The sequence below is a fragment of the Macrobrachium rosenbergii genome, chromosome 52 (genome assembly GCF_040412425.1).
Source record: "Macrobrachium rosenbergii isolate ZJJX-2024 chromosome 52, ASM4041242v1, whole genome shotgun sequence".
Taxonomy (NCBI): domain Eukaryota; kingdom Metazoa; phylum Arthropoda; class Malacostraca; order Decapoda; family Palaemonidae; genus Macrobrachium; species Macrobrachium rosenbergii.
The window spans coordinates 5,728,002-5,743,712 of NC_089792.1; the positions used below are offsets into that span (position 1 = coordinate 5,728,002).

The 15,711-nt window shown below is 36.6% G+C and overlaps 1 long non-coding RNA gene across 1 annotated transcript; it reads right to left on the reverse strand.

Annotated features, from left to right (window-relative positions):
• Positions 1-1,917: 1,917 nt before the first annotated feature.
• On the reverse strand, positions 1,918-14,114 carry LOC136833881 (uncharacterized). Its single transcript, XR_010851610.1, has 3 exons — positions 13,995-14,114; positions 12,976-13,056; positions 1,918-1,940 (listed from the first exon to the last, which is right to left on the reverse strand). It is a non-coding gene; the product is annotated as an uncharacterized lncRNA (long non-coding RNA).
• Positions 14,115-15,711: the final 1,597 nt, after the last annotated feature.

A 15,711-nucleotide genomic window follows, 5' to 3' on the forward strand; every position in this document is an offset into this window, starting at 1 on the left:
ACGTTTGCAACCTGTCTTTTGTCTCTACAATTTTCCAGAACCTTCATACTGAAATAGCCTCATTTTCCTTGCACAAAACTCTCTTCTCTTCTGCAATTTTCCCCCAGCCTTTATAAAAGAAACAGCGTTATTTTTCATGCTCAAAAAACGTTTGCAACCTGTCTTTTTCTCTGTAATTCTCCCCAATCTTTATGCCAAAAAAATCCATATTCTTTACACAAAATACATCTCTAACCACTCAATCCCTCGGCATTTTCCCCAGTTGTTTTAAAAAAAAAAAAAAAAAATATAGCGTCCTTTCCTTTCTTATACATGTAAAACCTTTTCTTTTACCCCACACACAATTAGTCGATACTTCTCTCTCCTTTCTTCTCCTCTCTTCACCCCTTCTTACTCTGAAAACCATATGTTTCTAAATCCTATTCTCTTTATTTTATTGCCCACACGCAACTCCTCTGCCCACGTTTCTATACTGAGCTCTCTGTCCTTCTTCCATTATATATTTCTATGTCTCTGTCCTTATCTTTCCCTACTTACAACACACTTCTATAAAAACCATCCCCCCCCTCCTCTCCCCCCCCAAAGATATCCCATTCCTAGATACTATGCTCTCTATTTCTGTGTATACACACACACCTTTTCTAGATCCCTTCACTAATTACTTCTCTCTCTCCGTTTATCAATGCTTTCCTTAACAGTTGAAAAAACAGGTTCTTTTCCTAGGTTTCTATTAACTTTTGAAAACACCTTATTTTCCACTTTTTATTTCAGTCCCAGTTCCAGAAATTTCCGTTTCACAGTATTGTCTCTCTCTAAGGTTCTGAATATTTGTAAGGTTTCCCAATGTTTCTTTCAAAAACAATCATCTTTTCTCTATGTACCTTTCAGAAAACTCCTTGACTTCATTGCATAGTCCATTAGCACAGCATGACTAAGCAGTAAACAGGAGCCCTCCTTACATAGTAACTTCTGTGCTAGTGTAACATTACATCAGGATTAGTAACAGCTTTCAGTATTCTCAATTACCACAATACTAAGCAGTAATAGCCAGCAACCAGGGTTCTATTGCAGTGTATATGGTAGCATTACTCAGCACCTCTCTCTCTTCAGGAGTTGGGGATCTCATCTCCCCGGGCAGTCGCGGAGGAGGCGATAAAGGCTTCCCAACCTCCCCTATCTACCGGACTAGCTGGTTTCTCGGCCCATCTAACCTCTAAATTTCAACTATCTCCAAAAATTCGTCTAGAGATACCCAAGCTGGCAACTCATGGCAACCTTCCCTGGTGTATATATATAGAAGGTGGACTTAGAAAGTCCGTCAGTCTCTAGTGAGCTGTCACAGAAGTAACTCTATATGCTGTCTTGGGCAGCCAGTTCTGTATCTCTCTCTCTGTATGTCCTATGATGAATGTGTGACCTTTTGGTTAAATAATGAATGTGTGACCTTTGGTTAAATAAACTTTAATTCTAGTCTGATTATCATTCAGTACCACCATATTGATCTTGATACAGGTAAAAATGAGGAATTACCATTCAGTTCCTCAGGGTAATGAAATAATTATGAAAATTTGATAATTTATTTTACATAAAGCATTACAATGAGAATTACATAATATAAAATACATAGAAAAGCAGCATTACAATGAGAAATTTACAAAATAGAAGCGACACCACACCTGCCTCAACCCCAGCCAGGTTCAGATCCGGCTGCACCCACGCAGCTCCACGAAAAAAAAAAAAAAAAAAAAAAAATTAAAAATTCTAAAATTTGTGTGTTAAGTTGAGGCGTCCAGAAAAGTTTTTTTTAACTGCCCTGATTACCGGCATCTTATTTAGGTTTCGAAGGTTATCATGATCCTTGCCTCTCCTCGTTCTTTGATATCACTGGGTCCTGTCTCCCTCTCTCTCTCTCTGCTGATCATCAGGATATCAGGATCAATCTGTAAAATAAAGATATAAAAACATGACTATAACATTCATTACTATAACATTACTATAACATATTAAAGGTTTAAAGGTTTTATTAGAAAATTATTTTTCAATGAAGAGAAGTCAAGTCTGTCATTACACAGTTTTGAGAGAGAGAGAGAGAGAGAGAGAGAGAGAGAGAGAGAGAGAGAGAGAGAGAGAGAGAGAGAGAGAGAGTTTTCAAAGGAACAAAGAAATAAACATTTTGTAATATCGCAATACTGGAAGCTAAAAAAATATAAAGGAGAGAGAGAGAGAGAGAGAAATATAGAAGAGAGAGAGAGAGAGAGAGAGAGAGAGAGAGAGAGAGAGAGAGAGAAAGAACAATGATACAGCAAATATTTTGGTATAAAGGACAGTTCAAAGTGTCTTTGAAAAAGAGCAGATTTCCTAGAGAGAGAGAGAGAGAGAGAGAGAGAGAGAGAGAGAGAGAGAGAGAGAGAGAGAGAATATTTCAGTCCTGCTTTAACAGTTATTCTCATGTAAAATGAACAAAAGGAGCTGTGGAAAAGAGAGAGAGAGAGAGAGAGAGAGAGAGAGAGAGAGAGAGAGAGAGAGAGAGAGAGAGAGAGAGAGAGAGCGACTTTAGTTAGCACTCCAATGAACTGAAGATTCATGTTCAATGAAAAGGAACCAGTAATTGTCTATAAATGGACAATTAAAATTATTCATACTTGTATTTGAATACACACTAAGTCATTATCCTCAAACGCTCATATGCAATAAGAAATGTTTACAAAATACAAAATCAGGGAACAAATTTTCAGTTACTCAAAAGATTTCGTTCTAAAGCCTCTTTAATACTGACCTTTCAAATATACTGATGAAATATTTACAAATACTTCCATTCCAAATTTAACTTTACAGCTTTCAAATACGTTAATTGTGCCTGGAAAAATAATTTACTGCGTTTTCAAAACCTTGCTTTATGATAATATACGAAAGTTGACGAAACTCACAGCATGGAGAGAAGACATATCCAGACTGTGAGCTAAACTAAAATTAAGAGAATGCAACGCTGGGAACCATTCAACACGGGCAAGACGTCAAAAGCACTTAAGACAGATTATTTGTGAAAGCAAATGACCAGCTGCCTAATTGGACTTGTGACAATTCAGTCTGAAAGTTCTGTTCAAACTCAATAAACTATGCCAGTTTGTGGTGGAAGGGGCAATATACCATCAAGTGTCAAATCATATTTATACTTTATTGCATAAGACATGAATATAAGTCATTAATCTGTACCTATCCATCTATGAGTCTATATACCATATGCCCATACAACACCCTTTGACCTTAAACCAAACCAACTGCAAATTTGGGGGTCAAACGGACCTTTCCTTAAAACTGAGAAAAATGCAACCAATTGGTAAGCATATAATCACTATGAATGGAAAATGGCCACATTTGGACAACTGACTGCAATCATAACCTATTCCGTGTAAAACCAGGAAAATAACTACTGGAATTGCATATATAGTTGTTACATGCAATCCTATGGAATTGAATATGCAAGTGGCCTAAGAAAATGTCGGCATTTGAACTAACCTCTCAGCTAGGGTGCTGGCCTCGAGTCGTAGGGTCTTAGCTAAACTCTTCTATTTCGTGTGAAACCAGGAAAATAACTGCTGAAATTGCATATACAGGATTTACATGCAATCCTATGCAAGTGGCCTAAGAAAATGACTGCATTTGAACTAAACCCTAACCTAAGGTCGAAGGGTCTTAACTCTATTTCGTGAAACCATGAAAATACACTCGCTGAAATTGCATATACAGGATTTACATGCAATCCTATGCAAGTAGCCTAAGAAAATTACTGTAGTTGAACTAACCCTAAGTTTAGGTGGGTAATAGGGTCCTGTGCTTCTAACTCAAACTTTTATTTTGTGTAAACCAGAAATAAATGCCGAAAATTGTATATATAGGTACTGCATGAAACTTATGACAATGGAATAAGGCATGGTATAAGAGCATGACCATGATCTAACCCCTAAGCTAGGCTGCTGGTCTAGGGTTCTAGGCTCTTATCTAAACTCTTCTATTTCGTGTAAAACCAGGAAAATTATTTATGAAACTCCGTATATAGGCATTGCATGCAATCCTATGCAATTGAATATACAAGTGACCTAAGAAAATTACCACATTTGAACTAACCCTGTTGGGTGCTATGTATGTTGGTGTACTGTCTTACCTAAACTCTTCTATTTCATGTGAAACCAGGAAAATAACGGCTGAAATTGCATATACAGGCATGGCATGCAATACTATACAACTAAATATGCAAGTGGCTTAAGAAAATGACCATATTTGAACTAACCCCTAAGCTAGGGTTCTGACCTAGGGTGGAAAGTTCTTACCTAGACTCTTCTGTTTCGTGTGAAATCATGAAAATAACTATTGAAATTGCATATACAGGCATTGCATGCAATCCTATACAACTGCATATGCCAGTGGTCTAAGAAAATGACAGCATTTGAAGTAACCCCTAAGCAAGGGTGCTGGCCAAGGGTCCTAGGCTCTTAACCTGAACTCTTCTATTTTGTGTAAACCAACAAAATAACTGCTGAAATTGCATAAATATGCACTGCATGAAATCCTATACAATTGAATATACAAGTGGCATAAGAGAATGACCTCAAATGATCTAAGCCCTAAGCTAGGCTCCTGGTTTAGGGTCCTAAGTTCTTATCTAAACTTCTACTTCATGTGAAACCATGAAAATAAGTACTGAAATTGCATATATAGTTGTTGCATACAATCCTTTGCGGTTGAATATGCAAGTAGCCTAGGGAAATGATCACATTTGACTGGCCCCTAAGCTAGGTTGCTGGCCTAGGGTCGTAGGGTCTTAGCTAAACTCTATTTCATGAGAAACCAGGAAAATAACTGCTGAAATTGTCTATATAGGCATTGCATGCAATCCTATACAACTGAGTATGCAAGTGGCCTAAGAAAATGACTGCATTTGAACTAGTCCCTACACTAGGGTCAAAGGGGCTTCCTAAACTATTTCATGTGAAACCATGAAAATAACTGCTGAAATTGCATATACAGGCTTTTGCATGCAATCCTATGCAGTGGCTCAAGAAAATTACTGTACTTGAACTAACCCTGTTAGGTGCAAGGCCTAGGTCCTAGCCCCTTAACCTAAACTTTTATTTTGTAAAGTAAACCAGAAAATAACTGCTGAAATTGCATATATACATAGGCATTGCATGAAACTTATACAAAGGAATATAAGTGGTATAAGAGAATGACCAAGTGATCTAACTCTGAGCTAGACTGCTGGCTTAGTGTCCTTAGGGCTTTTTTTATTTAAACTCTTTGTTTCACGTGAAACCATGAAAATAACTGCTGAAATTGCATATACAGGGCATTGCATGCAATCCTATGTAAAGTGAATATAAAAATGGCTCAAGAAAATGACAGCATTTGAACTAACCCCAAAGTAAGGGTGCTGGCCAAGGATCCTAGTCTCTTAACCTGAACTCTTACTCTTCTATTTTGTGTTAACCAACAAAATAACTGATGAAATTGCATATATATACTGTATATGCATTGCATGAAATCTTATGCAATGGAATATGCAAGTGGCATGAGAGAATGACCTCAACTGATCTAACCCTGCTGGCCTGTGGTCCTTGGGTCTTACCTAAACTCTTCTATTTCGTGTAAAACCATGAAAGTAAGTACTGAAATTGCATATATAGATGTTCCATACAATCCTATACAATGGAACATGCAAGTGGCCTAGGGAAATGATCACATTTGAACTAATCCCTAAGCTGGGTTGCTGGCCTAGGGGTGTAGGGTCTTACCTAAACTCTAATATTTCGTGTGAAACCATAAAAATAACTACTGAAATTGCATATATAGACGCATGCAATCCTATGCAATTGATAATGCAAGTGGCCTAAGAAAAATACCACATTTGAACTAAATTCCATGTTAGGTACTGGCTCTTAGGATCCTAGGCTCTTACCTAAACACTTCTATTTCGTGTGAAACCAGGAAAATAACTGCTGAAATTGGATATATAGGCATTGCATGCAATACAAAACAACTAAATATGCAAGTGGCTTTAGAAAATGACCACATTTGAACTAACCCCTAAGCTAGGGTGCTGGCCTAGGGTGAAAGGGTCTTACCTAGACTTCTGTTTCCCAGAAATCATGAAAAACTACTGAAATTGCATATACAGGCACTGCATGCAATCCTATACAACTGCACATGCAAGTGGCCACAAGAAAATAACTGCATTTGAACTAACCTTTTGGGAAGGGTGCTGCCTAAGGTCTAGGTTTAACCTGAAGTCTTCTATTTTGTGTAAACCAACAAAAATAACTGCTGAAATTGCATATATATGCATAGCATGAAGTCCTGTACAATGTAATATGCAAGTGGCATAGAAGAATGACCTCAAATGATCCAACCTCATACAGGGCTGCTGGCCTAGGTCCTAGGTTCTTATCTAAACTTCTATTTTCGTGTGAAACCATGAAAAGAAGTACTGAATTATAGATATTTGCATACAATGTGATTGAATATGCAAGTGGCCAAGGGAAATTATCACATTTGAACTAGTCCCTAAGCTAGGTTGCTGGCCTAGGGTCATAGGGTCTTAGCTGACCTCCATTTCGTGAGAAACCAGGAAAATAACTGCTGAAATTGCCTTTTATAGATGCTGCATGCAATCCCATACAGCTGAATATGCACAAGTGGCCTAAGAAAATGACTGCATTTGAACTAACCCCTAAGATAGGGTCGAAGGGTCTTCCCGAACTATTTCGTGTGAAACCATGAAAATAACTGCTGAAATTGCATATACAGGCTTTGCATGCAATTCTATGCAAGTGGATATGCAAGAGGCCTAAGAAAATTACAGTATTTGAACTAACCCCTAAACTTGGGTGCTAGCCTAGGTCCTAGGTTTCCAACTCTAAACTCGTTTATTTTTGTGTAAAAGGAAAATAACTTGAAATTGTATATATAGGCATTGCATGAAACTTATACAATGGAATATGTTGTATAAGAGAATGACCAAGTGATCTAACCGCTGAGCTAGCTGCTGGCTTAGAGTCCTAGGCTCTATTTAAAATCTATTTCCCAGAAACCATGAAAATAATTGCTGAAATTGTATTATACAGGCATTGCATGCAATCCCCATGCAACTGAATATGCAAATGGCCTAAGAAAATGACAGCATTTGAACTAACCCCTCAAGTAAGGGTGCTGGCTCAGGGTCCTAGTCTCTTTACCTCTGAACTCCATTTTGTGTAAACCAACAAAACGGCTGAAATTGAATATATATACTGTATATGCGTTGCATGAAATCCTATGCAATAGAATACGCAAGTGGCATGAGAGAATGACCTCAACTGATCCAACCCTGCTGGCCTGTGGTCCTTGGGTCTTACCTAAACTCTTCTATTTCGTATGAAACCATGAAAATAAGTACTGAAATCGCATATATAATGTTGCATACAATCCTATACAATGGAATATGTAATTGGCTTAGGGAAATGATCACATGTGAACTAATCCCTAAGCTAGGTTGCTGACCTAAGGCTGTAAGGTCTTACCTAAACTCTAATATTTCATGAGAAACCATAAAAATAACTACTGAAATTGCATATATAGATGATTATGCAATTCTATACAACTGATAAATGCAAGTGGCCCAAGAAAACAGCCACATTTCTACCAACCCCTAAGCTAGGTGTTGGCCTAAGGTCGTAGTGGGGTCTTACCTAAACTCATTTCTGTGTGAAACCATGAAAACAACTGCTGAAATTGAATATATAGGCATTGCATGCAACCCATACAACTGAATATGCAAGTGGCTTAGAAATTGGCATTTGAACTAACCCCTAAGCCAGGGTACTGGCCTCAGGATCCCAGGCTCCTTCCTAAACTCTTCTATTTCGTGTGAAACCATGAAAATAACTGCTGAAATTAAATATATAGGCACTGCATGCAATACTACGCAAGTGAATATGCCGCCGCATTTGATCTAACCTCGAAGCTAGGGTACTGGCCCAGGTCGTCGTGTCTTAGCTAAGCTTGTAAAGTCCCCGCTCAACTGGTTTTCTCCAGTGAACCTCCCGTTTTCTTGGGTGCCTTCCCATGAACTTAGGTCAGGCTAATTAGCCATGTTTTATTTATGTAAATGTGTATGTTTCTTATCCATTTGTGCCCTTTTATGTTTTACATGTGTCAGAGCATTATTGTGTCCATTCCTGTAATTTATTTTTGACATGTTATTTGTATTTACCCGTCTGTTTCACATTCAGAACAATTTACCTCGGGTCACCTGTATTCCACGTGTCTTTGTACTGACATCTGCACGCCACTTTATAAGCGGCCTGCTTACTCAAACTAGCAGTAAATGTCCAACCGCTCTATTTTTAGCACCTCTCACAAGCTCTTCTATTTCGTGGGAAACCAGGTAAATAACTGCTGGAATTACATATATAGACGTTGCATGTAATCCTATGTTAGTGAATTTGCAAGTGGCCTAAGAAAATGACCGCATTTGAACTAATCCCTAAGGTAGGGTGCTGGCCTGGAGTACTTGGCTCTTTACCTGAACTCTATTCTGTGTAAACCAACAAAATAACTGCTGAAATTGCATATTTAGGCACCTCATGCAATCCTATACAATGAAATATGCAAATGGCATAAGAGAATGACCTCAGCTGATCTAACCCCATGCTAGGCTGTTGGCCCAGGGTCCTAGGTTTTATCTAAACTCATATTTCATATAAGACCAGGAAAATAACTAATGAAATTGCAAATATAGGCATTGCATGTTATCCAATGGAATATGCAAGTGGCCTAAGAGAATGACATTTGATCTAACCCCAAAGTTAGGGTGCTGGCCTAGGGTCCTAGGCTCTTCTCTAAACTCTTCTATTTTGTGTGAAACCAGGAAAATAACTACTGGAATTCTGTATACAGGCATTGCATACAATCCTATATAGTTGAATTTGCAAGTGGCTTAAGAAAATGACCACATCTGAACCAACCTCTAAGCTAGTGTGCTGGGCCTAGGGTCGTTGGGTCTTGCCAAACTTTTCGTGTGAAACAAGGAATTTATATATGTATTATATATATATACATATACATGCAATATATATAATATATATAGGCATATAATATATAGATATATATACAATATATATATATATATATATATAAAATATATATATAATATATATATTTATATATAATATATATAATATAATATATATATATATATATATATATATATATATATATATATATAATATATATATATATAATATATATATATATATATACATACATACATATATATATACATACATACATATATACATATATACATATATATATACATATATATATATATATATAATATATACATATATACATATATACATATATATATATATATATATATATATATATATATATATATATATACATACATATATATGCCTATATATATTGAATATATATATATAAGAAATATATAATATATATATATATATTGCATACAACCATACAATTGAATTTGCATGTGGCCCAAGAAAATTAACATCTGAACTAAACCCTAAGCTAGGTGCTGGGCTAGGTCCTAGGCTCTTAACTGAACCTCATTTTGTTTAAAACCAGGAAAATAATTGCTGAAATTCCATACAGGCATTGCCTGTAATCTTATACAATGGAATATGCAATGGCCTAACAGAATGAAGTCACTTGATCTAATACCTAAGCTAGGGTAATGGCCTAGTGTCCTAGGCTCTTATCAAGAACTTCTACTTTGTGTTAAACCATGAAAACAACTACTGAAATTCTGTATACACGCATTGCATGCAATCCTATATAATTCAATTTGTAAGTGGCTTAAGAAAATGATTACATTTGGACTAACCCCTATGCTAGTGTACTGGCCTAGGGTCGTTAGGTCTCAAACTATATTTTGTGTGAAACCAGGAAAATAACTACTGAAATTTCATATATAGGCATTACACGCAATCCTATACATTTGAATATGCAAGTGGCCTAAGAAAATGGCCGCATTTGAACTAACCCAAAAAAATAGGACGCTGGCCTAGGGTCTCCCTAAACTCTTCTATTTCGTGTGAAACCATGAAAATAACTGCTGAAATTGCATATACAGGCGTTGCATGCAATCCTTTGCAAGTGAATATGCAAGTGGCCTAAGAAAATTACCACATTTGAACTAACCCCTAAGCAAGGGTGCTGGTCTAGAGTACTAGGCTCTTAACCTAAACTCTTCTATTTTGTGTAAACCAACAAAATAACTGCTGAAACTGCATATATAGGCATTCCATATAATCCTATACAGTGGAATATGCAAGAGGCATAAGAGAATGACCTCAACTGATCTAACCCCTAAGCTAGGGTGCTGGCCTAGGGTCCTAGGCTCTTATCTAAACTCCTGTTTCGGATGAAACCAGGAAAATAACTACTGGAATTCTGTATATACGCATTGTATGTAATCCTACACAATTGAATATGCAAGTGGACTAAGAAAATGGCTGCACATTATCTAACCCGTAAGGTAGGGGGCTGGCCTAGGTCCTAGGGTCTCCCTAAACTCATCTATTTCAAGTAAAACCAAGAAAATAACTAATGAATCTCTTCATATAGGCATTGCGTGTAATCCTATGCAACGGAATATGCAAGTGGCCTAAGAGAATGACCTCAACTGATCTAACCCCAAAGCTAGGTGCTGGCCTAGGTCCTAGGCTCTTCTCTAAACTCTTTATTTTGTGTGAAACCAGGAAAATAACTACTTAAATTCAGTATACAGGAATTGCATGCAATCCTACATGGCTGAATATGCAAGTGGCCTAAGAAAATGACCACATTTGAACTAACCTCTAAGCTGGTGTGCTGGCCTTGGGTCGTTGGGTCTTGCATAAACTTTATTTTGTGTGAAACCAGGAAAATAACTACTGAAATTGCATATATAGCTATTGCATACAATCCTATACAATTGAATATGCAAGTGGCGTAAGAAAATGACCACATCTGAACTAACCCCTAAGCTAGGGTGCTGGGCTAGGGTCCTAGGCTCCTGATCGGAACTATTTTGCGTAAACCAGGAAAATAATTGCTGAAATTCCATGTACAGGCATTGCATGTAATCCTATACAATGCAATATGCAAGTGGCTTAAGAAAATGACTACATTTGAACTTAACTCTAAGCTAGTGAGCTGGCCTAGGGTCGTTGGGTCTTGCCTAAACTTTTTGTGTGAAACCATGAAAATAATGACCGAAATTGCATATATAGGCTTTACATGCAATCCTATACATTTGAATATGCAAGTGGCTTAAGAAAATGGCCGCATTTGAACTAACCCGAAAACTAGGATGCTGACCTAGGGTCTCCTCAACTCTTCTCTTTTGTGTAAAAACCATGAAAATAACTATTGAAATATCGATGTTGCATGCAACCCCATACAACTGAATATGCAATTGACCTAAGAAAATTACCACATTTGAACTAACCCCTAAGCTAGGGAGCTGGCCTGGGGTCCTAGGGTCTCAAACTTCTATTTCGTTTGAAACCATGAAAATAACTGCTGAAATTGCATATAGAGGTGTTTCATGCAATCCTTTGAGAGTGAATATGCAAGTGGCCTTAGAAAATGACCACATTTGAACTAACCCCTCAGTTAGGGTGCTGGCCCTAGAGTACTAGGCTCAACCTAAACTCTTCTATTTTGTGTAAACCAACAAAATAACTGCTGAAATTGCATATATAAGCATTACATGTAATCCTATACAACTGGAATATGCGAGTGGCATAAGAGAATGACCTCAATTGATCTAACCCCTAAGCTAGGGGTGCTGGCTTAGGGTCCTAGGTTCTATTCTAAACTATTTTGTGTGAAACCAGGAAAATAACTACTGAAATTCCGTATACCGGGATTGCATGCAATCCTATACAATTGAATATGCAAGTGCCCTAAAAGAATGACCTCAATTGATCTAACGGCAGAACTATAGGGTAGCTCCGCGTCGCCGACAGCACTATAACTTGACTTTGTCTACAGTTTTTTGATTGCTAATTATGAATTTACCTTTCATTTTTGGCGCTCGTGTCTAACCTGTAATTAACCCCCAAAGTCCATCCATCAAGGGGTTTTCATACCCGATCTTCACAAGACGGTTCATATCCCGTCCGGCAAGTGCAATAACTTGTTAACGTATGGGTACCCAACCGCCCTGGGCCAGTACTAAACACAGCGAAGGGACATTCCATTTGCCCAACAACAAACGGATGCACCGCCAGTATCAGGACCCCTAAAAGTGTAGAAAAAACCAGTTGAAAAGGTAAAAACAGGCGCGGAGCTAATACATAGAATTACCAATGTAACCCCTAAGCTAGGGTGCTGACCTAGGGTCCTAGGCTCTTATCTAAACTCTTGTTTCGGATAAAACCAGGAAAATAACTACTGAAATTCCGTATATACGCATTGTATGCAATCCTATACAAATGAATATGCAAGTGGACTAAGAAAATGACTGCACATGAACTAACCCGTAGGGTGCTGGCCTAGGTCCTAGGGTCTCCCTAAACTCATCTATTTCATGTAAATGCAGGAAAATAACTACTGAAATTGCATGTACAGACGTTGCATGCAATCCTTTACAGTGGAATATGCAAATGGCATAAGAGAATGACCGTATTTGAATTAACCTCGAAGCTAGGGTACTGGCCTAGGGCCGTGGGGTCTTGCGCAAACTTTTGATTTCGTGTGAAACCATGAAAATAACTGCTGACATTGCATATATGGGCGTTGCATCGAATCCCATGCAATTGAGTATGCAAGTCGCCTAAAAAAAAATAGCCGAAATTAAGATATAAAAGAGGCCCCGGAGTCACCCCTAAACCTACACAAAAGGCCCAGGAGGGCTATTTTAAATGCCTTCACATTTAACTAAAAAATTTTACGCCTTCAAATACAATTACTTTATCTTACCTTTATTTTAGAAGTTTCCCGAAGTTATAAATTATATGGTTTGGTGGGAGAGCGCAGTCTAATCGCCTGTTGGGAGGTTTTCTGGAAAAAAAATTAATCACGGTTATTTTAAGGTTTACAAATAATTTAAATTTGAGCATTTAAATGCGCAGGTATTTTAAACAAGACAATGCCTTATCAATTAAATTTTCCCGAGATTTGGCACCTTCAAATGCCGATAGTTCATGCAATTCTGTGCAACTGAATACGAAAATTACGTTTAACAGTTTTGTGTAAAAATAAAAAAATAAAAAACTTACTAAAATCGCAAATATGAATGTTACTGGCAGCATTTGAACTTACCCCTTAGGGTGCTGGCATAAGGCCCTGGCTCTTACGTAAACTCTTCTATTTCGTGTAAAACCATGAAAACTGCCTTCACATTTCACCTTATCTGAGATTTGTATTGCATAAAACTGCCTTCACATTTCACCTTATCTAAGATTTGTATTGCATACTTACCTAAGCAAATTGCCTGAGAAAATTGCCGAATTTAAGCTTACCCTTAAGCCAGGCCGCTGGCCTTAGGTTCTAGGCTTTTGGGTATTTTATAAGTAGCCAATGCCCGTGAAATTGTAAGCTACATTTTTTTAAAAGAGCTCTTCATTCTCTTTATTACTGAACCCCATAAACACTACGGGCAAATGATAAATACAAAACTGATCAAATTACGACTTATAGGGCAAGACAATACTGGCCCCCTCCCTCCATAGATAATACAGCAAAATTGTAACAAGTAAACACCCCTAGTTTACATTAGGTTGGTATTTTTAGGTTCTTTAGCGCCCTATCATTTTTGCCATTTTTGCATGAAAAAACCCAAAATTGTTTTTCCTTAGAAAATGGCTGGCTGGAGTCTTATTGGCAACTTAGAAAATATTGCCGGCTTTTACCTAAACTTTTCCATTCCAAGTAAAATCATGAAAATAACTACTGAAATTGCATATATAGACGTTGCAAGCACAGATACTTTATCTTACCTTTATTTTAGGAGTTTTCAGTTATTCTGACGCTGATGTTACAAATTGAGCAGATATAACCACAAGGTTTGGTGGAAGAGCTCTGTCTGAAGATCTGCACTCCGCAGTGTTACCAGCACGGCTCCCCACTATGCTTCAAACAGTATTTCCCTAGGCAGCTGTTCAAAATTCCTAAAAAAGTTCAAAATTCCCGAAATAACTTGCTATGTTAATATCCATTGAATAACATTAATGAAAATCAACAAATATACTAAATTCTAATCCACAAATATGTTTACTCTTAAATTTTAACGGTAAAATGCAGGTCTACAAAAAAGGACTTAAATAAGCAAATGTAGATTTGTTTTTTAATATACTTATACAGTGTTGGAGCAATTGCATACTTGAAGAAAACGAAATGAGTCTGGTATTTTGACAGTTGCCAATTAAGTGAAAGTTATGCTGCCTGAGCATAAAAAAAAACACACAAAGTAACCACTTCTGAATGAATAACTTAAAGTTGAACTTCTTGTAAAATATATACATAATAACCACTCCAGTATAAACAACTTAAAGTTGGACCTTACAAAAAAATAAATAACCACTTCGGTATGAATTAAACTAATCTCTGTCTTAATTATCCATATGTCTTTTTATGATTTCATGAGCTTCAGTATCAGTGGCGTTGCTCTTTACATTTCGAACTAATTTCAATAATTCGGGAAAGTCACTCAAGTTCAGTTGGTGGGCATTTTTTCCAGTGGTAGCTTGTCCTTCTTTTGCATAAAGTGGAGCTACAAGGCTTTCTCGTTTGAGACTGCTTCTGTACTCATTTTTGATACGATTTACAGCACTGAATTGTCTTTCCACTGACAAAAAAATAATAATAAATAATCGCGAGTTTTTATTTGGAATTTAAAAAGTTTATAATAGTGGCTGATAGTAAAAAATTCCCTAGATTTCCTAGATTTTCAGAAATCCCCAAATTATTCCCGAAGCTCCCCAAAAGTCCCAAATCTAGGGAAAATTCCCTAAAAGTGGGAGCCCTGGTTACCAGAGACAAAAATCAGAACATAAGTTCTATTGTAAGTGTTCCAGCAATACTTTTCATGATTTATTTAGCAAAACCGAATCCTTATCTCCCCTTTACGACATTCCCTGACTTTTTTAATCAACTAACAATAATCATTTATAACTAATAATAATAATTATTTACATTATTATTGACGCCTAATCTCGTTAAATAATGAATGAATTTTCTAAATTTATTTCTCAAGGCTTTGATGTTCCAACTGATTATAAGACCTGGAAGAAAAACTGAAAGGTTTTTGAACTACTGGTGATGGCATAACGTTACTGAAGAAAAGGTGGACTAAAACGAAAATTTCATTTGTTTTGTCTGTGTTTGTATGTCTGTCACGGGGTAGGGGTTTGAATTTTAGTTAAATTTGTTTGTCCAGATATTTAATTGTTCGATTTCTATGGAAATGAACAAATTATTAAACAATTCTTTATATATATATATATATATATATATATATATATATATATATATATATATATATATATATATATATATATTATATATATATATATATATATATATATATATATATATATATATATATATATATATATATATATATACTGATATCACAAAACCTCTGCTATGGAGAAAGAATATGCAGTACATTTTATCAAATAGATTCTTTATGGGTTATTATCACTAGTTTTAGAG